Below are 18,847 nucleotides of genomic sequence, written 5' to 3' on the forward strand. Positions count from 1 at the left end.
TTCAGAGGAGACAGCTTGACCTAGGGCTTGTTCTGCTGTGGCATCCATAACTTTCTGATCTGTTTTGTTCTCTGTAGGTAAAATGGCGAAGTTCATCTCATGTCAAGGGAATGAAGTCTCTTTTCTATGCTGGAGGCTTGGTGCTTCAGGAAGAACACAGGTAAGTGAATAATCTTGTTTATATGGAATTCTCAGGGCCATCCAGAGGATTCAGGGGACCCCCACCACTGAATTGCCACCAAAGACCCAGCACTTCAGCAGCAGGTCCCGGGGAGGAAGGACCCCCCGCTGCGGGTCTTTGGAGCACTTTGGCAGCGGGTCCCAGAGCAGAAGGATCCCCTGCCACGGGTCTTCAGGGCACTTCAGTGGTGGGTTCCAAAGTGGAAGGACCCCCCACTGCCAAATTGCCACCGAAGACCTGAAGCGGAAGAAGCTCCAGGAGACCGGGCCCCCACGAGAGTTTTCTGGAGTCCCTGGAGCAAGTGAAGGACCTCGTTCCACAGGCCCCGAAAAACTCTGGTGGGGGCCCCTGGGCAAATTGCCCCACTTGCCCCTCACCCTCTGGGCGGCCCTGGGAATTCTGAAACAAGGGGTTAATTGGTGAGATCTTATCTTTATAAAATATTTTGTAACGTGCATCTGCCATTGGGGCTCCCACTTCACCTACGTGTCTGGCCAACGTATGATGGCAAGAAGAAAGACAACCTTCATAGACAGGTAAGACATCAAGTGGCCAGGTATTAAAAAGGAGGCTTGGTAAGTGTTGAAAATACAAAATTAAGGTCCCATTAAGAGGTTGGTCTTCTAACTGGTGGAAAAGTTCTAATCAAGATTTTTAAGAATTCTAGAGGTGATTGAGTGAGTAAAGACTGTCCATTGGAGGGCTAATTGCCTCTGGGTGAACCCGTATCAAGCTAAGGGAAAGATCCATTACTCTGAGGGGAAGGAGATAATCCAAAGTAGCTGGAATATCTATTGTTTCAGGAGACATATGGTGCTGCTGGGCCCAGGTAGAGAAATGCTTCTACATAGGACTGCTGGAGTCCTTCCTGCTATTAGTAAGAACAGCCTGTACAGTTTTGAAACAGGATTGTTGTAGGTCCAACACCCCATCCAAATACTCAGCTGTAAAGTGAAGAACTCCAGGACTGGGATGTCAGACTGTGACAGGATCCCACTGAGCCCCTGACCCATCAGCTTGGGCTCCCTGTACACAATACTGCTGTGACCAGCCTGACAAGCCCTCTGCCAGGCTCCAGCCTACACTTTTACCATCACACATACAGGTAGGGACACACCCTGCTGCAGTTACATACAGATGTGTGATCAGCTCTGCATGGGGATGCTTCAGCTAAGGAACTTCTCAGCTATTCAGGTACCACCTCAAACCCCTGGGGTTTAAACCCAAAATTATACTATCCTGAGCTGCACAGAGAACTATGCAGAGAAATTTACCCCCTGTGGCAAAGTACCTGCTTCTCCTCTGCTGGCTCAGCCCCTCGCCGCCTTAGAGCCACAGGCTTGGGCAAGGCAAAAGCCCTTCTGAGTCACACAGGGTCTGGCCAATCCCTTGCTCAGTTTTTCTCTCCTTCTGGGGAGAGTGCAATCTGCCTTGCAGGAACAGTTTCAGAGTCCTGCTGCAGTTACTCTACTTCTCTCCTCCCCCTGCTTCCCTGCCAGGGAGGGTTTAAAAAGGTCCCCAGCAGTTGGGGCCAGCAGAAGCTAATTAGTTCCCTGGTAACCCCTGTTCCAGCTGAGCCTTGTTCCTCTGTGGTTATCTCCCCTCAATGGATAGGGAGAGGCCTTTTAACCCCTCTGGGACTAATTGCTACCCCTCTCCTGGTAGCTAATTGTCCTGAGCTTGCCACACCCCTTACTCAGTGTGGAGTGGAAATATACAAGAGCTTTTTGCCCCGAGTTCTGACTCCCACCCACACTGCTTTTAGACAAAGCAAAAACAAATGTATTAACTACAAAAGATAGAATTTCAGTGATTATAAGGGATAGCAAACAAATCAAAGCAGATTACCTACCAAATAAACAAAACACATAAACTAAGCTTAATATACTAAAGAGATTGGATATGAATAGCAGATACTCACCCTAAGCGATGATCCAAGCAGGCTGCAGATTCTTAAGGGGCAAGCTGCACTAACTTACAGCTTGGAATCCCCAGGTGTTTCATTCCCAGGCTAAAAATCCCTTTAGCCTGGGTCCAGCACTTCTCCCCCAGTTCTGTCTTTGTTCCTCGGGTGTTTCTAGCAGTCTTCTTGGGAAGGGAGCCAGCGAAGAACCACAATGATGTCACTCCGCTGCCTTAAGTAGCTTTGTTTCAAAGCTTTGTTTCCACGCCAGTCAATGGAAAAACACTGGTATCCCAAAACAGAGTTCAGCACCAGGTGACCAGGTCACATGTCCCTGTAGTGTCACAGCAGACATAACTCGGAGGCTGTCTGTAATGTACTCAGGAAGGTTCCCTGGTGGGAGATAAGCTTCTTCTAAGGCCTTTTGTTTTCTCCTAATGGTTCATTAACTAGAATGGCCCTTCCCAGCCAGCCATCTAGACCGAGTCTTTTGTCTAGTGGGCATTCCCCATGTGTAAACACATTTGTAACACTGATACATAGTCATCTTCCTAACTTCAGATACAAAAATGATACATGCATACAACTAGGATAATCATATTCAGTAAATCATAATCTTTTCAGTGATATCTGATATGACCTATCTTGCACAAAATACATCAGAATTATGCCATAATTATATCAATAATATCTCTGTGAAGAATATGATGTGCAGTGTCACACAGACCTTGCCATTCTCTTGAGTCAATAAGTCTGGAAAGGAATGAGTACTAAAGAGTCCCCAGGCTGACATATGCAAGAGACCTGGGAACAGGAACTACCTGGGCCATTTGCACACTTTGAGATTGACTTGTGTTCTGTCCTGTTGAATAATCTGCAGTACTTGAGGAACAAGTGGGACAGAAAGAAAGGCATAGTTCAAATGGTTTGTGCAAAGGAACAAGAAATCATCACCTTTGAGGATTTGTGCAGTTCTAAACTGCAGCACCTCACCACCAGCTTCTAACTCAACCCTCAAGCTGTTCTCACCCTGCCCCCACACCACACAGGGAGAGACACAATGATGTGAAGGAGCTCCAATGGGGCCTGATCTGATAGGTGTGCTCAAAGGCATTGCAATGTCTAAGTCCTTTTGTGAATTCAGACCAAAGCGACTTTCCTTAGATCACACAGGAAAGGCTGTGGCAGAGCCTGTAATAGAATCCAGCTCTGACTCCTAGTCCTATGCTTTCCCACAGAACCATCCTTCTTTATATTCTATAATATGGAATTTTTACTTTATTTATTAAGCACATTCTCAGTATTTGATCGATAAGTGATACAAATAATGATAGGATAAAGAAAACTCCCATCTCATTCCATAGTAGTAGCATGATAGGAAAGCTCTGCTCAGAAGAACATTGGGCAAAAAACTTGTCTACACCAGTAGCTCTCAACCCTGTACCCCTGGGGGTATGCAGACGTCTTCCATAGGGTACATCAGTTCATCTAGATATTTGTCTAGTTTTATAATAGGCTACATAAAAAGCACCAGTGACGTCAGTACAAACTAAAATTTCATACGACTTGTTTATACTGCTCTATATACTATAAACTGAAATGTAAGTAGAATATTTATATTCCAATTGATTTACTTTATAATTATATGGTATAAATGAGAAGGTCAGTGATTTTTCAGTAATAGTGTGATGTGACAATTTTGTATTTTTATGTCTGATTTTGTAAGTATGTAGTTTTTAAGTGAGGTGAAACTTGGGGGTACGCAAGACAAATCAGACTCCTGAAAGGGGTTCAGTAGCCTGGAAAGGTTGAGAGGCATTGTTCTACACTACAGAATTCTTGCAAAATATTCTCACTGTTACTAATTGTGATTCAACTGTACTAGTGTTAGCAACACTGGGAGCTCTAGTGTACATGGCTCTCTGGATCTGGCAGCTATTTCTAGCATTATGTCAATTAAACCTACTAAGAGCAAATCTAGCCAGCACATCATTGAAAATGGCTGCTGGAACCAGAGGACTGTCTCCATCAAGAGCCTGTCTACCCATGAAACACTATAGTAGCACCGATGTAGCACATCAGCATGAACATTACCTGTGCTGACAGGAGGGATTCTCCTGAGGTAATCCAGCTTCCTGAAAGGGGATAGTCATATCAACAGATGAATTCTTCCATTGACTTAGCATTGTCTACACAGTGGGCTAGGTCAGTTAACTACATCACTCAGGGATTGGATTTTTCACTCCCCTGAATGATGTAGCTGGGTTGACCTAACTTTTTAGTGTAGACTGGGCCTGAGCTTCCCAACTTTGCTAATACACATTTGGTTGAATCAGTGTTAAAGCAACAGTGGGATTCTTTGGTAAATATTTACTAGTAAAAAAAGGAAAAGAAAAGAAAAAATCCCCAAAACCAAAAGTCTGCATTGCATTCACAGTTCTTCCTCTAGGGAGAGAATGAGAGAAAAAACTAACTATATGCAACAGATGTTAGACACGTAGTTTTATGCACTGAGGGTAGTACAAGAACATGTGTAGAATAGAACAGAATGGACAAGGCTAAAGGGTCTGTTCTCTCCCATATCCTCTTACCGCCCCCCCTCCCACACTGCCAAAATGCATAGGCCCTAACTTCTTTTTTAAAACAGTGTTTTGTTAGATGGCCATTCTTCTATAATGGCATCATTTACATTGTTCTTTTTAAATCAATGCCTCATTGAGGAGAATGGAAGGTTAAAAGGAATAATTTAAAGGATAAATTGGCCAAAATCAACTGTTTTTTTTAAAAGTGTAGTAATTTCAGCTGAGTGTTTTTCTTATATTGCCATTGATTGAAGTTAGTATATAAATAGTATGACCAGCTTTCAAAATTAACAGCTCACTCTGGAGATAATTGTTTGGGAGTCACAGGTCATACTTGGCTACTACTGTCCTTTGTCTGGAGACAGCTTTCAGCAAAACGCTTTAACAGGATAACGTTTTACCCTCCGATGCCTTTGCAATAGTAAAATATGGAAACAATTTGCTTAAAATAATAATTTTGTATGTAATGTTTATTTAAAATCAGTGGCTCACATAAAGCAGAACATAAAAACCACTGAAACTGGTAAAAGCAAGTAACATGAAGGCCCATACTCTCTGCTGGTGTTTATTAAAGTGTGACTCAAAATTAAGAAAATTGTATCACACTATATTCCCTAAAGAGGAACAGAAAAAGTTTTATAAAAAATTCTGGAAAGCTTGTCTAGAAAAGGAAAAAAAATGTAGATCTTCCTTGTAAAAATATTAACACTATATTTTTCACTTTGTTTATTGGTTTGTATTTTTCAAATGTAATTCATGTTAGACATTCCTTTGCATATTTGCAGGGTAAACAATGACTGGGTTCATTAACATGCAATAAGCATTAATAACATTTATAAAATGAATAAAATTAATAATAGTATTGTATTTTAACAAACTCTAAGAATGTTCATCTCATTAAGGTGCTGATGTGGGAAAACATCCTTATTCATGTTAAGTACTTTTATGTATCTTCACTAACCGACAGTATAGGTGAAATCACCAGTGGTAGCAACCATGACTGTTGTACTGCAGCCAACAATTAGGCATTTTTACAGCCAATATGCTTCTACCCAGGGCCGGTGCAACCATTTAGGCCACCTAGATGGTTGCCTAGGGCACTAGGATTTGAGGGGTGCCATTTTCTTCGGCAGCGACCACAGCGGCCAGATCTTTGGCCACCCCAGTTGCCGCCAGCATTTAGGCAGACGGAGCTGGGGAAGGGGAGCGTGGGGAGGGAGGGCCACCTGCAGCAAGTAAGGGGGGGTGCGGCATGCAGGGGAACTCCCCACCCCAGCTGACCGCTGCTCTGCCTCCTCCCCAAGCACGCCATGGCTGCATCACTTCTCCTGCCTCCCAGGCTTGCGGTGCCTAAGCTGATTGGGAGGGGGGAGAAGTGAAGCAGCGATGGCATGCTCGGGGTGGAGGCGGAGCAGGGGGGAGCTGGGATGTGTGTGTGGGTGCCTCAGGGTGGGGGGTGGGGAGCTGCCACAAGGGGGGCACCTCAGGGCGGAGTTGAGGAGCTGCCATGGGCGGGACCTCAGGGAGGGGCTGTGAGGGGGGAGGGCGCAAGGTGGAAGTTTTGCCTAGGGTGCGAAATATCCTTGAACTGGCCCTGCTTCTACCAGTGACAATTTACTAGTGGTGGTAATGTAGGTTAGTCCTAAGAATCTGATCCAGCAAACACTTACAATTGTGTGTAGTCCCACTGAAGCAAATATGTCAATGCCCAATAATAAAAAATTGATCCTTGCACATGAATGAATTCAGTTACAGTCTCGGGTCCTATGCCTGGCAATAAGTCTTTCCAGGATCAAACTCTAAAATATTAAAAAATCCATATACTCAGTATAATCATATATTACCAACTCTTGCAATGTTATCTTGAGTCATGGGATATTTGATGTTTTTCTTAAACACCTAGCTCCTGCGTTCATTATAAAAAATATTCTAGTCCTCATGTTGGGGGAAAAAACCTGGAAAAGTCTCAAAAAGTAGAAAGCTAATAAAAAGAACCCCAGATTTATTATTTTTTAAAAATCTCATGATTTACAGGGGCCTGACTCACGTTTTTATAACACTTTGGGTTGGCAATACTATATGGTGGTGTAAGGAATTATAACCCCCCACCCTTTATATGTAGCTTTAGTGCCGGCCAGGTCAGGCCTTGTTTAGCCACTGCCTCTAAAGGTTTGCTGTTACTGATGTGGACCCCGCCCTAGGGTTCTGGTCGGAAAATAATGCACGAACAGTACTCTTGTGGAGGGTTCCCAACAGTGATATGGGCATCTGTGGTCCTGATATATAATTGAATACTTGTAGCTTTCTGTTCTTATAGAACCTTGTTCAGCCACTGCCTTTAAGATCTTGCTGTCACTGGTGTGGCTCCTGCCCTACGGTTCTGACTGAAGACTATGTATGATCAAGTACCCTAGTGGTAGGTCCTCAACAGTAATATGGGCATCTACGGTTCAAATATAATTAAATACTTGTAAACTTTTGTTCTCATAAAATCTTGTTTAACCAATGTTCTTTTAAGAATTTGCTGTCACTGCCACGGATACTGCAGTGGGACCCTGACTGAAATAATAAAACAAATCAGTCCCGGCTGCAGATCCCTGACATTGATATAAGCCTCTGTAATTTTAATATAATATTGTAATAATTATAAATGCTTTTAGCTTTATTGGTTTATAGGCCCATATATCCAGGCCTAACTTGCTTATCAGTAATGTCTCGCACTGGGTGGGGAGGAAACAAAATATTGTGAAATAGGGTATAATATACTGACAAAAGAGGAACTGGGTAGGGAGAGACCAGAGGTCTTTTCCTGCCAGTCTGGCTTTAAGCAAAATATCGCATAATAAGACTTCTTGCTTACAGAAAATTGCCAGGTGGCATTGTCAAGTGACCAGCTTAATCACTGCCAAAATGTGTGACCTATGCAATATGCTAATAGCTTGTGCAATATGTATTCGCAATCAAGAAGTCATAAGACAATGTAATTGCAAAAGCCCCTAACTGGAAATACCCCAAGCTGAATTTACAGTAAATAACCTGCTGATCTGCAATATTAACTACCAAAATAAGCAAATAACTTGTGTAATCAATATGACGTTTTGCGGTTTTAGCCTTTATAAGCTGGGTGAAATTTGTAAGGGACAGAGCAGTTTTTCCCTTGCATGGGATTTTCTGTCTCTCCCTGTATGCATACTTGTACTCCTCTTTTATCAATAAAGGTGCCTCGACCTGTCTGACCAAAATCGAATGGGTGGTGGTCTTTTCCACAACAGTGGTGTCTCTGCTAGAGTAACATCAGGCTGATCTTTTCATGTTAGTACTATCCTGCATGGTCCTGCAAGATGTTAAGTGCGCTGAAAATGGTGCAGCATTAATATATTAGCCTTTACAAAAAACATACAAACCTAACCACAACTGGCTTGCACTGATGGGCTCGCTAATGTTGAATCATAGAATCATAGAAATGTAGGACTGGAAGGGACCTTGATAAGTCATCTAGTCCAGTTCCCTGCACTGAGGCAGGACTAACTATTGTCTAGAGACCACTCCTGACAGGTGTTAGCCTGACTTGTTCTTAAAAACCTCTAAGGAGGGAGTTTCCACATCTCCCTAGGTAATTTGTTCCAGTGCTTAACTACCCTTACAGTTAGGGAGTTTTTCCTAATGTCTAACCCAGGGTCAGCAACCTCTGGCACACGGCTCACCAGAGTAAGCACCCTGGCGGGCCGGGCCAGTTTGTTTATCTGCTGCATCAGCAGGTTCGGCTAATTGCAGCTCCCACTGGCTGCGGTTCACCGTCCCAGGCCAATGGGGGTGGCGGGAAGCCATGGCCAGCACATCCCTTGGCTTGCAGCGCCTCCCGCCGTCCCCATTGGCCTGGGATGGCGAACCGCAGCCAGTGGGAGCTGCGGTCCACCGAACCTGCCAATGTGACAGGTAAACAAACTGGCCTGGCCCGCCAGAGTGCTTACCCTGGCGAGCCGCGTGCCAGAGGTTGCCGACCCCTGGTCTAACCTAAATTTTCCTTCCTCCAATTTAAGCCCATTGCTTCTTGTCCTGTCCTCAGTAAATAAGGAAAACAATTTATCACCCTCCTCTTTATAACAAACATTTATATACTTGAAGACTGTTATAATGTCACAGCTCAAGCTTCTCTTCTCCAGATTAAACAAACCCATTTTTTTCAATCTTTCCTCTTAAACCATGTTTTTTGTACCTTAAAACATTTTGGTTTCTCTCCTCTGGACTTTCTCCAATTTGTCTACATCTTTCCTAAAGTGTGGTGCCTAGAACTGGACACAGTACTCCAGTTGAGGCCTTATCAGCGCTGACTAGAAGTGAAAGTATTACATGTCATGTCTTGCTGAAGAGCTCGGTGGAAGCTTGACAGCTTGACTTTCATCAACAAAAGTTGGTCCAATAAAAGATATTACCTCATCCACCTTGTCTCTCTAATTTAGTTTGTGATCCATTATAATTTCCAGATCCTTTTCAGAAGTACTCTTTCTTAGGCAGTCATTTCTCATCTTGTATTTGTGCAATTGATTATTCCTTTCTCTGTGTACTAATTTGCATTTGTTCTTACTGAATTTCATCCTATTTATTTCATACCATTTCTCCAGTTTGTCAAGATCATTTTGAATTATATCACATCCTCCAAAGCACTTGTAACCCCTCCCAGCTTGGCCACAGATTTTATAACTGTACTATCTATGCCATTATCCAAATTATTTATAAAGGTATTGAATAGAACTGGACCCAGGACAAATCCCTGTGGGACCCCACTCAATATGCCCTTCCAGCTTAACTATGAACCACTGAAAACTAGTCTCTGAGTATGGTTTTCCAACCAGTTGTGCACCCACCTTACAGTAGATTTGTCTAGGCTGTATTTCCCAAGTTTGCTTATAAGAAGGTCCTGTGACAGTATAAGAAGCCTTACTAAAGTTGAGATATATCACAGTACCCTGCCAAAAAAAACAGGTAGATAAGGTTTTGTGGCTTTCTACATTTTTATCACCTTGTTAATTGTTAAGACACCTTTTGTAGTTGTCTCTAAACTACTGGACACTAGGTAGAGGAGATGTTCTGGAAGAAAAGACTGCATGGCCAGACCATTTGTGTGCTACAGCAATCTCTTGCGGCTAAAATGGTCCAGAGAGAAGTAATTGGCAGGTAACACCATGTATATACTCTGCTCTAAACTATCCTGGAGATCAGGTAGGGGTCTAATCCAATTCCCATTCAAATCAGTGGAAGATTTTAATGACAGTTGCGTCAGGCCTTAAATACAGAAGCAGCCCAAGGATCAGGGGGATGTGAAACAAACAGTTCCTTTGCCCTTTCCCTATCACTTTCAGTCAACTGCATAAAAGAGGTTCTGGTCTTTATTCCAAGTCAGTTTCAGATGCAGTTTCCCCACCCCCAGGAGCCACTGCCAGACATGCTGTGTGCCACTGCCAGCCCGGAGTCGCTTGAGGTAAGCAGCACCAGGCTGCAGCCCACACCCTGAACCCCTCCTGCACCCCCCACTCCAATCCCCTGCCTTGAGCCCCCTAACCCCCTGCCTTGAGTCCCCTGCTGCACCTCGCACCCCTCCTGCCCCCCAACCTCCTGCCCTTAGCTCCCTCCTGCACCCCAACCCCTTGCCCCAGCCCTACATTCATGGCCCTGCATACAATTTCCCCACACAGGTGTGGCCCTCGGTCCAAGAAGTTTGCCCACCCCTTGCCTAACAAGTAAGGATGTCTGCACTGGCAAGACAATACATGTTCCATGACATAACATGCTGTCTCCAAACAGGGAATGAGTATAGTCAGGCCTTCTGGTGTCAACCAATTCTAAACACAGGTGCTTGCTACTTCCAACTCAATGCCTGGTCTACCTCATGCTCTCAACTGCAGCTCATTGTAACACTTCCATTGCTGTAACAGCTGAGCACTGTGAGATAGCTGTACAAACTCTGCATTGTAATATTAAACTGTATTGTATTCATAATAGCCCATCTCCAGTTCATACCTGAGATTGTTACAGCAAATACAGGTGTAGTGAAAAAGGAAATACAGTATTTGAAAATTGCAAAGGCTACCTTATCATTAGTATGTAACAGGCAGATTGAATTGCTTAAGCTTGATTTTAGGTGCATTGCTTGCATTTTACGCTGCCATAGAGGGACAGCAAAACCATCAGAACCTCAAGGCTGCTGTAACTCATGCTACTGATCAGATAGATCATTGGCCACCTCCAAAATCCAGAAGAACACAAGATTTCTACTGCCACCTTTCTTCTCCATCTTCCTGAGTTCTGTCAAGGTCAGATCAGTCTCAGCTTAGAATTAGTAGCAAAATGTAGCTGGGTAAAAAGTTAATATTAGGGCAATTTCACAGAAAGCTGTTATCAATTCAGAGAATTTTTCTTTCTTGTATTATCCAGGAGTAATCTAGATAAGCAACTGCAGTGACCTCCTTTATGGCCTTGACAAATGCAGTCATGTCCCCTAAAATCCATTATAAATGCTGCTGCAAAGGTCATCTTCCTAGCTTGTTGCTTTGACCATCTTAGCGCCTCCTTTCCACTACATGAAACAGAAAATACTTATCTTCACTTCTAAGACCCTTCATGATCTAGCCCCACCCTAGATAACATCTCTTATCCTGCTGTCCATGCATTATTCCCCCCACCTCGACTTTGCCAACAATGCCACCCTTTATTGTCCGTTAGTCACATTTTCCCAGAAGCATCTCTGTGCTTTATCCTTTGCCACATCTGATGCACGAGAGAAGCTCCCCATACAAATCTGCAATACCACTACATTTTCCTCCTTCAAATCTACCCTTAAAGCTCATCTCTGATGCCTACAAAAAACTCAACAATGGCAAGGCAATCAGTGTGCTGTTGCTACTGCTTATTACACTTACTAGAATAATCTCACTGTTACCTTGTATGGTCCCCCATCTGTTTGTTGTATCCACTTATTATCCATTTTATACAAGATTTTAAGCTGTTTGGGCTTTTCTTCACTAGACTTTTTATTAGACTATAGATCTACACTATATTTTGTTTATCTCCATTACCAATTAACTCATACTTAAAACATCTGTGGAGGCTGGCGTAGTCACTCCCCATATGCTTGATCAGGGCTACAGGTTTGTGTACACTGCACAGTTAACCCAAGCGCTTACCCAGGTTTTAGCCTTAACCCTTCTCCCCTGTCATCCACACAGGAAAACCTCAGACCTAGGTTTAGAGTGGTGTTAAACTCAGGCTAGCTTACCTGGCTGAGGTAGTGGGTTAGTACTTAGGTTCCACTTTCACTTGGGCTGGAACTAGGCAGTGATGAGCTGCCAAAGTATTAACAACAGGTTCCCTCCTCCTCACCCCATGAGGGGGTCGTGCCCCCCCCAGGGAGTCGTGTCCCATCCAATCCCCCATGCTCCTTGATGCCCCCCCCCAGGACCTCTGACCCATCCACCCCCCTTCCCTGTCCCCTGACTGCCCTCTGCCGCCCCATCCAACCCCTCCTCTCATGGGACTGTGTGAGGAGCTCGCCCGCACCCTCTGGCGCAAGGACACGATATTGAGACCTGCCCTGATGGTGGAAAAGTGGGTGGCTAGTGCAATGTGGAACCTGGCAACTCCAGACAGCTACTGATAGGTCGCTAACCAGTTTGGAGTGGGAAAGTCGACTGTTGGAATCGTGTTGATGCAAGTTTGCAGGGCCATTAATTGCATCCTGCTCAGAAGAACCATGACTCTGGGTAACGTGCAGGACATTGTGGATGGCTTTGCCCAAATGGGTTTCCCTAACTACGGTGGGGCGATAGATGGGACACATATTACAATTCTGGCACCAGCTCACCTAGCCTCCCAGTACATTAATCGGAAGGAGTATTTCTCTACGGTTCACCAAGCGCTTGTGGATCACCGTGGGCGTTTCATTGACATTAACACAGGCTGGCCTGGAAAGGTGCATGATACATGCATCTTTCAGAACACTGGCCTGTTCAGGAAGCTGCAAGCCGGGGATTTCTTCCCAGACCAGAAGATCACCATAGGGTAAGTCAAAATGCCCGTTGTGATCCTTGGAGACCTCACTTACCCGTTAATGCCATGGCTCATGAAATCCTACACAGGGAGCCTTGACAGCAGCAAGGAGCAGTTCAACAACAGGCTGAGTGGGTGCAGAATGACCGTGGAGTGTGCTTTTGGCCATTTAAAGGGCCGCAGGCGCTGTCTGTATGGGAAGCTAGACCTCACCGATAACAGGATCCCCGCGGTTAAATCCACATGCTGTACCCTCCATAACATTTGTGAAGGGAAGGGTGAACGATTCACTAAGGCATGGAACTTGGACATTCAACACCTGGAGACTGAATTTGAACAGCCAGAGAGCAGGGCTGTTAAAGGGGCCCAGCACGGGACTGCAAGGATTAGGGATGCCTTGAGGGAGCAATTTGAGGCTGAAAGCCACCAGTAATGTCTGGTGCCCTGCATGGGAGTGAAGTGCAGTGGTTCCAATGTTAGTAGGAATCTGTGTTTTCTACGCCGACTTGCAGTGCCTGTTTCTTTCCTAGGCTAAGGTATCTTTTACTTTATGCAATAATAAAGAATGTTTTCAAAGCCAAAAAAATTCATTTATTGAAAAGAAACACAACTGCTTGGGAAACAGAAAGGGCAAGGGGGTGGGGTGGGAAACGGTACAATGACAGATTTGCATATGTCCTGTCTGGAGTGGTGTGCAATGAGTGCTGCACTTCAGGATGGCTATACTACATGGTGATGGGGGTTGAGTGCAGTGGGTAAGGGTCATGGTTTTCAGGGCTGGGTGGTGAAGCTACCAGTGTTGGAGGCAGCTGGTGGTGGTAAGAACCCAGATGTTGGGGAAAGTGGGTTGGAGATGAAATGGGGGCACAAAGGAAAGAATTTTGGGACAAGGGCTGCAGGGGGGAGTGTGCGCAGTAGTGCTCTGCCTGCATGGCTACGAGCACCTGGGTAGAGTCTGCTTGGCACTCCATTATGCTTATCAGCCGATCCATGCTTTGTTGTGCAAGCACCGTGCTTTTGTGCCGGTGCTCCTTGTTCTGCTGGTGGATCCTCCTTTCACTCTCCCACCACTCCTGAACTTTTTGATTTTCATTATTGAATGCTGCATTACCTCATGCAATATGTCTTCCTTGCTTCTACCTGGCCTCTTTCTGATTCTTTGGAATCTTTCGGCCGGTGATAAGGATGGCTGAGATCTCAAGGTTGCATTTATAATGGCAAAATGCAACATTTAACAGAGACAGCATTGTTCACACTAGACAGAGCAATGATTCCCCCACACAGTCTACACAATAGCATAATTTTCCTGTCCCAAAGCGAGCATACATAAACCCACAAAGAGCCCCAAAATGGTGTGTAAGCACAGGGGCAAGTGTGACTGATTGCTTCATGGCTGTACTGTCCTCTGGGTTTCTGTGCCATGGAGAGAGCCAACAGCTGCAGGGGGCCCCTATACTGAACACTGTCCCCACATTTTCCACAGGAGTTCGTCCTGGAAGATATCTCGCTGCTGAGGGTGACCTGGGAAGCAAGGGAGGGTCTTCTACTATAATGTGGTTTCTGCTCTGGCCCACATACAACATAATCAAGGCTTTTAGGGTGCTACTGCAATACAAATTATTAATGAGAGTATGTTTTGTAATCTGGACTGACCAGGATCTTGTGCACAGTGGACTGCTGTGAAGCCAATTATAGCGTCATCATTATCATAGTGTGCTGTGCCAGTCCCAGGCATCCCAAAATCACTAATCCAGCTCCCACCCCCCATATCATGAGATTCTTTTTAGAACAATAAACTCTGGGAAGAGGCTGCAGGAGACCTCAGGTGAGAGTGGTTCTGGTGGGATGAAGGAGACAGGATGGAGTTGGAGGGGTGGGGCTGTGAGAGGAGGTGGGGCCTAGGACTGTGTCAGAACTTTAAGTGGGGGCCTAGGAAGAGTAGGGTGAAGGGGGTGTTGAAGTCTGGGAGGGAAATGGGTGGCATTGCAGGGACAGTACTGAGTGGTGTGCAGGGGGCATGGCAGTTGGTTGGGCTGTGGGGGCCATATGGAAATGAGAGACAAATGGGCAAGAACTGGGTGGGGTCTGATGGGAAGAAATGAAGCGGAGAGGAGGAGCCATGGTGTGATGACCCACAAGTGGCCAGCAGAACAGAGCTCCTCCTCTCTGCTGCACTTTCTGCCAGTTTTTCTCCTCTCCCCTTCACATCTCTGCTCACTCTCCCATTGGCCACGGTTCCCCGTTCCCAGCCAATGGAAGCTGCAGGGGGCACGGAGCCCTGTGCCCCGCCACCCCGGTGCGGCCTGAAAGCGAGAGGTGGTGACCCCAGAGCGGTGCGGGGCCTGCGGCACCACGGGGGGCATGTCCCACGGGCCGGATCCCCAGCCCTGAGGGGCCGGATCTGGCTGTAGTTTGCCCACCCATGCATTAGGGTGTGGCTGGGCACATGCCGATGTGGGGCAGGCTGCAGCCCAGGTTGGCTCCTTCCCCGACTCCTGAGACCCCCACCACTCGTTGAGTCCCTCTGTAACCCACACACCCTCTGGATCTGGTGTCTGGCCCAGCTAGGGCCACTGAGACCACGGAGAGAGAGAGAGAACGAGTCTCCTCGCCAGCCGTAGCTCCCTGCCAGCTGCCTTTTAGCTCACGTGCTAGAGGCTCATGCACAAAGCTCCGAGGCCCCAGGTTCAATCCCCCCCGACCAACAACCGAGGGTTCTCGATGTTACGCCTCCCTCACCGGTATCCCTGCAGCTCACCAAGTCCCTTCTCTCCTGCACCCCCTCCCCATGTCCCCACCATGGCTGCTCACCCAGTCCCTCCTCTCCCCCTCCCCGTCTCCCCCCACTGCCGCTCACCCAGTCCCTCCTCTCCTCCACCCCGTCCCCGTGTCCCCACACTGCCGCTCGCCCAGTCCCTCCTCTCCTCCACCCCCCTCCCCGTATCCCCCCACTGCCACTCACCCAGTCCCTCCTCTCCTGCACCCCCCTCCCCGTGTCCCCCCACTGCCGCTCGCCCAGTCCCTTCTCTCCCCCTCCCCGTCTCCCCCCACTGCTGCTCACCCAGTCCCTCCTCTCCTCCACCCCCTCCCTGTGTCCCTTCTCCCACTAGCCCAGTCCCTCCTCTCCTGCACCCCGCTCCGTGTCCCCCCCGCTGCTCACCCAGTGCCTTCTCTCCTCCACCCCCTCCCCATGTCCCCACTGCCGCTCGCCCAGTCCCTCCTCTCCTCCACCCCCTCCCTGTGTCCCTGCTCGCTAAGACCCTCCTCTCCTCCAGCTCCCTGCCTGTGTTCCCCTGCTACCCCGCTCACCCAGTCCCTCCTCTCCTCCATGCCCCTCCCCGTGTCCCCCCACTGCCACTCGCCCAGTCCCTCCTCTCCTGCACCCCCCTCCCCGTCTCCCCCCACTGCCACTTGCCCAGTCCCTCCTCTCCTCCTCCCCGTGTCCCCCCACTGCCACTCACCGAGTCCCTTCTCTCCTGGACCCACTCCCCATGTCCCCACCACTGCCTCTCGCCCAGTCCCTCCTCTCCTCCACCCCCTCACTGTCTCCCCATTACTGCTTGCCCAGTCTCTCCTCCCCTGCACCCCCTTCCTGTGTCCCCACCACTGCCACTCACCCAGTCCCTCCTCTCCTCCACCCCCCTCCCCGTGTCCCCCACTGCCGCTCGCCCAGTCCCTCTTCTCCCCCTCCCCATGTTCCCCCACTGCCACTCGCCAAGTCCCTTCTCTCCTGCACCCATGTCCCCACCACTGCCACTCGTCCAGTCCCTCCTCTCCTCCACCCCTCCCTGTGTCCTCCCACTGCTGCTCGCCCAGTCCTTCCTCTCCTCCACCCCCCTCCCTGTGTCCCTGCTTGCCCAGCCCCCTCCCTGTGTCTTCCCCCCCCCGCTGCTCACCAGGTCCTCCTCTCCTCCATCCCACTCCCTGTGTGACCGAGTGTGACAAAGTGGGACTGTTCTTAATGTTTTCTCTGAATACTATGTGTGTGCCTCAGTTTCCCCATTGTCTTTCTTAACTGTCTCAGTGTGGGGATCAGAGTGTGTGATTGTTGCAGAGCCCTAGGGGACCAGTTTGATTCTGTTGCACAGAGAATGGCCAACACTCTGTCTCCTGGCAACTAATGGCCTGGGCTCCTTCCCTGCAAGGTGCCACCTTAAGGTGTTGGAGAACAAAGGGGTCAGGGGACTCCTGGCCGGGGAAAGACACAAACTGGAGAGTCTGGCTGGGGAAATGGAGGGAGACCCAGCCCAGGCAGGGCACTGGGCTCCCTGCCCCCCAAGTTGGACCTGGCTGAGGGGTCCTGTTTCCTGTACCTACAAGCTCCGTTTTAGACCATAGACTTATAGACTCTAGGACTGGAAGGGACCTCAAGAGGTCATCGAGTCCAGTCCCTTGCCCTCATGGCAGGAGCAAATACTGTCTAGACTATCCCTAATAGATATTTATCTAACCTACTCTTAAATATCTCCAGAGATGGAGATTCCACAACTTCCCTAGGCAATTTATTCCAGTGTTTAACCACCCTGACAGTTAGGAACTTTTTCCTAATGTCCAACCTAAATCTCCCTTGCTGCAGTTTAAGCCCATTGCTTCTTGTTCTATCATTAGAGGCTAAGGTGAACACGTTTTCTCCCTCCTCCTGATGACACCCTTTTAGATACCTGAAAACTGCTATCATGTCCCCTTCTCAGTCTTCTCTTTTCCAAACTAAACAAACCCAATTCCTTCAGCCTTCCTTCATAGGTCATGTTCTCAAGACCTTTAATCATTCTCGTTGCTCTTCTCTGGACCCTCTCCAATTTCTCCACATCTTTCTTGAAATGCAGTGCCCAGAACGGGACACAATACTCCAGTTGAGGCCTAACTAGCGCAGAGTAGAGCGGAAGAATGACTTCTCATGTCTTGTTTACAACACACCTGTTAATGCATCCCAGAATCACGTTTGCTTTTTTTGCAACAGTATCACACTGTTGACTCATATTAAGCTTGTGGTCCACTATGACCCCTAGATCTCTTTCTGCCCTACTCCTTCCTAGACAGTCTCTTCCCATTCTGTACGTGTGAAACTGATTGTTCCTTCCTAAGTGGAGCACTTTGCATTTGTCTTTATTGAACTTCATCCTGTTTACCTCAGACCATTTCTCCAATTTGTCCAGATCATTTTGAATTTTGACCCTGTCCTCCAAAGCAGTTGCAATCCCTCCCAGTTTGGTATCGTCTGCAAACTTAATGAGCGTACTTTCTATGCCAACATCTAAATCGTTGATGAAGATATTGAACAGAGCCGGTCCCAAAACAGACCCCTGCGGAACCCCACTTGTTATACCTTTCCAGCAGGATTGGGAGCCATTAATAACTACTCTCTGAGTACGGTTATCCAGCCAGTTATGCAGCCACCTTATAGTAGCCCCATCTAAATTGTACTTTCCTAGTTTATCTATAAGAATATCATGCGAGACCGTATCAAATGCCTTACTAAAGTCTAGGTATATCACATCCACTGCTTCTCCCTTATCCACAAGGCTCATTATCCTATCAAAGAATGCTATCAGATTAGTTTGACACGATTTGTTCTTTACAAATCCATGCTGGCTATTCCCTATCACCTTACCACCTTCCAAACTAACTGGTCTGTAGTTTCCTGGGTTGTTTTTATTTCCCTTTTTATAGATGGGCACTATATTTGCCCTTTTCCAGTCTTCTGGAATCTCCCCCGTCTCCTATGATTTCCCAAAGATAATAGCTAGAGGCCCAGATACCTCCTCTATTAACTCCTTGAGTATTCTAGGATGCATTTCATCAGGCCCTGGTGACTTGCAGGCATCTAACTTTTCTAAGTGATTTTTTACTTGCTCTTCTTTTATTTTATCTTCTAAACCTACCCTCTTCCCGTAAGCATTCACTATATTAGACATTCCTTCAGACTTCTCAGCGAAGACCAAAACAAAGAAGTCATTAAGCGTCTCTGCCATTTCCAAGTCTCCTGTTACTGTTTCCCCCTCCTCACTGAGCAGTGGGCCTACCCTGTCCTTGGTCTTCCTCTTGCTTCTAATGTATTGATGTTCTTGTCATGTAATAAACCTGTTTTACTGGCTGGGTGAGAGTCTCAGAGAATCGCAGGAAGGGGGGTGCAGGGCC

The sequence above is a fragment of the Gopherus flavomarginatus genome, chromosome 13, assembly GCF_025201925.1.
Source record: "Gopherus flavomarginatus isolate rGopFla2 chromosome 13, rGopFla2.mat.asm, whole genome shotgun sequence".
NCBI lineage: Eukaryota > Metazoa > Chordata > Testudines > Testudinidae > Gopherus > Gopherus flavomarginatus.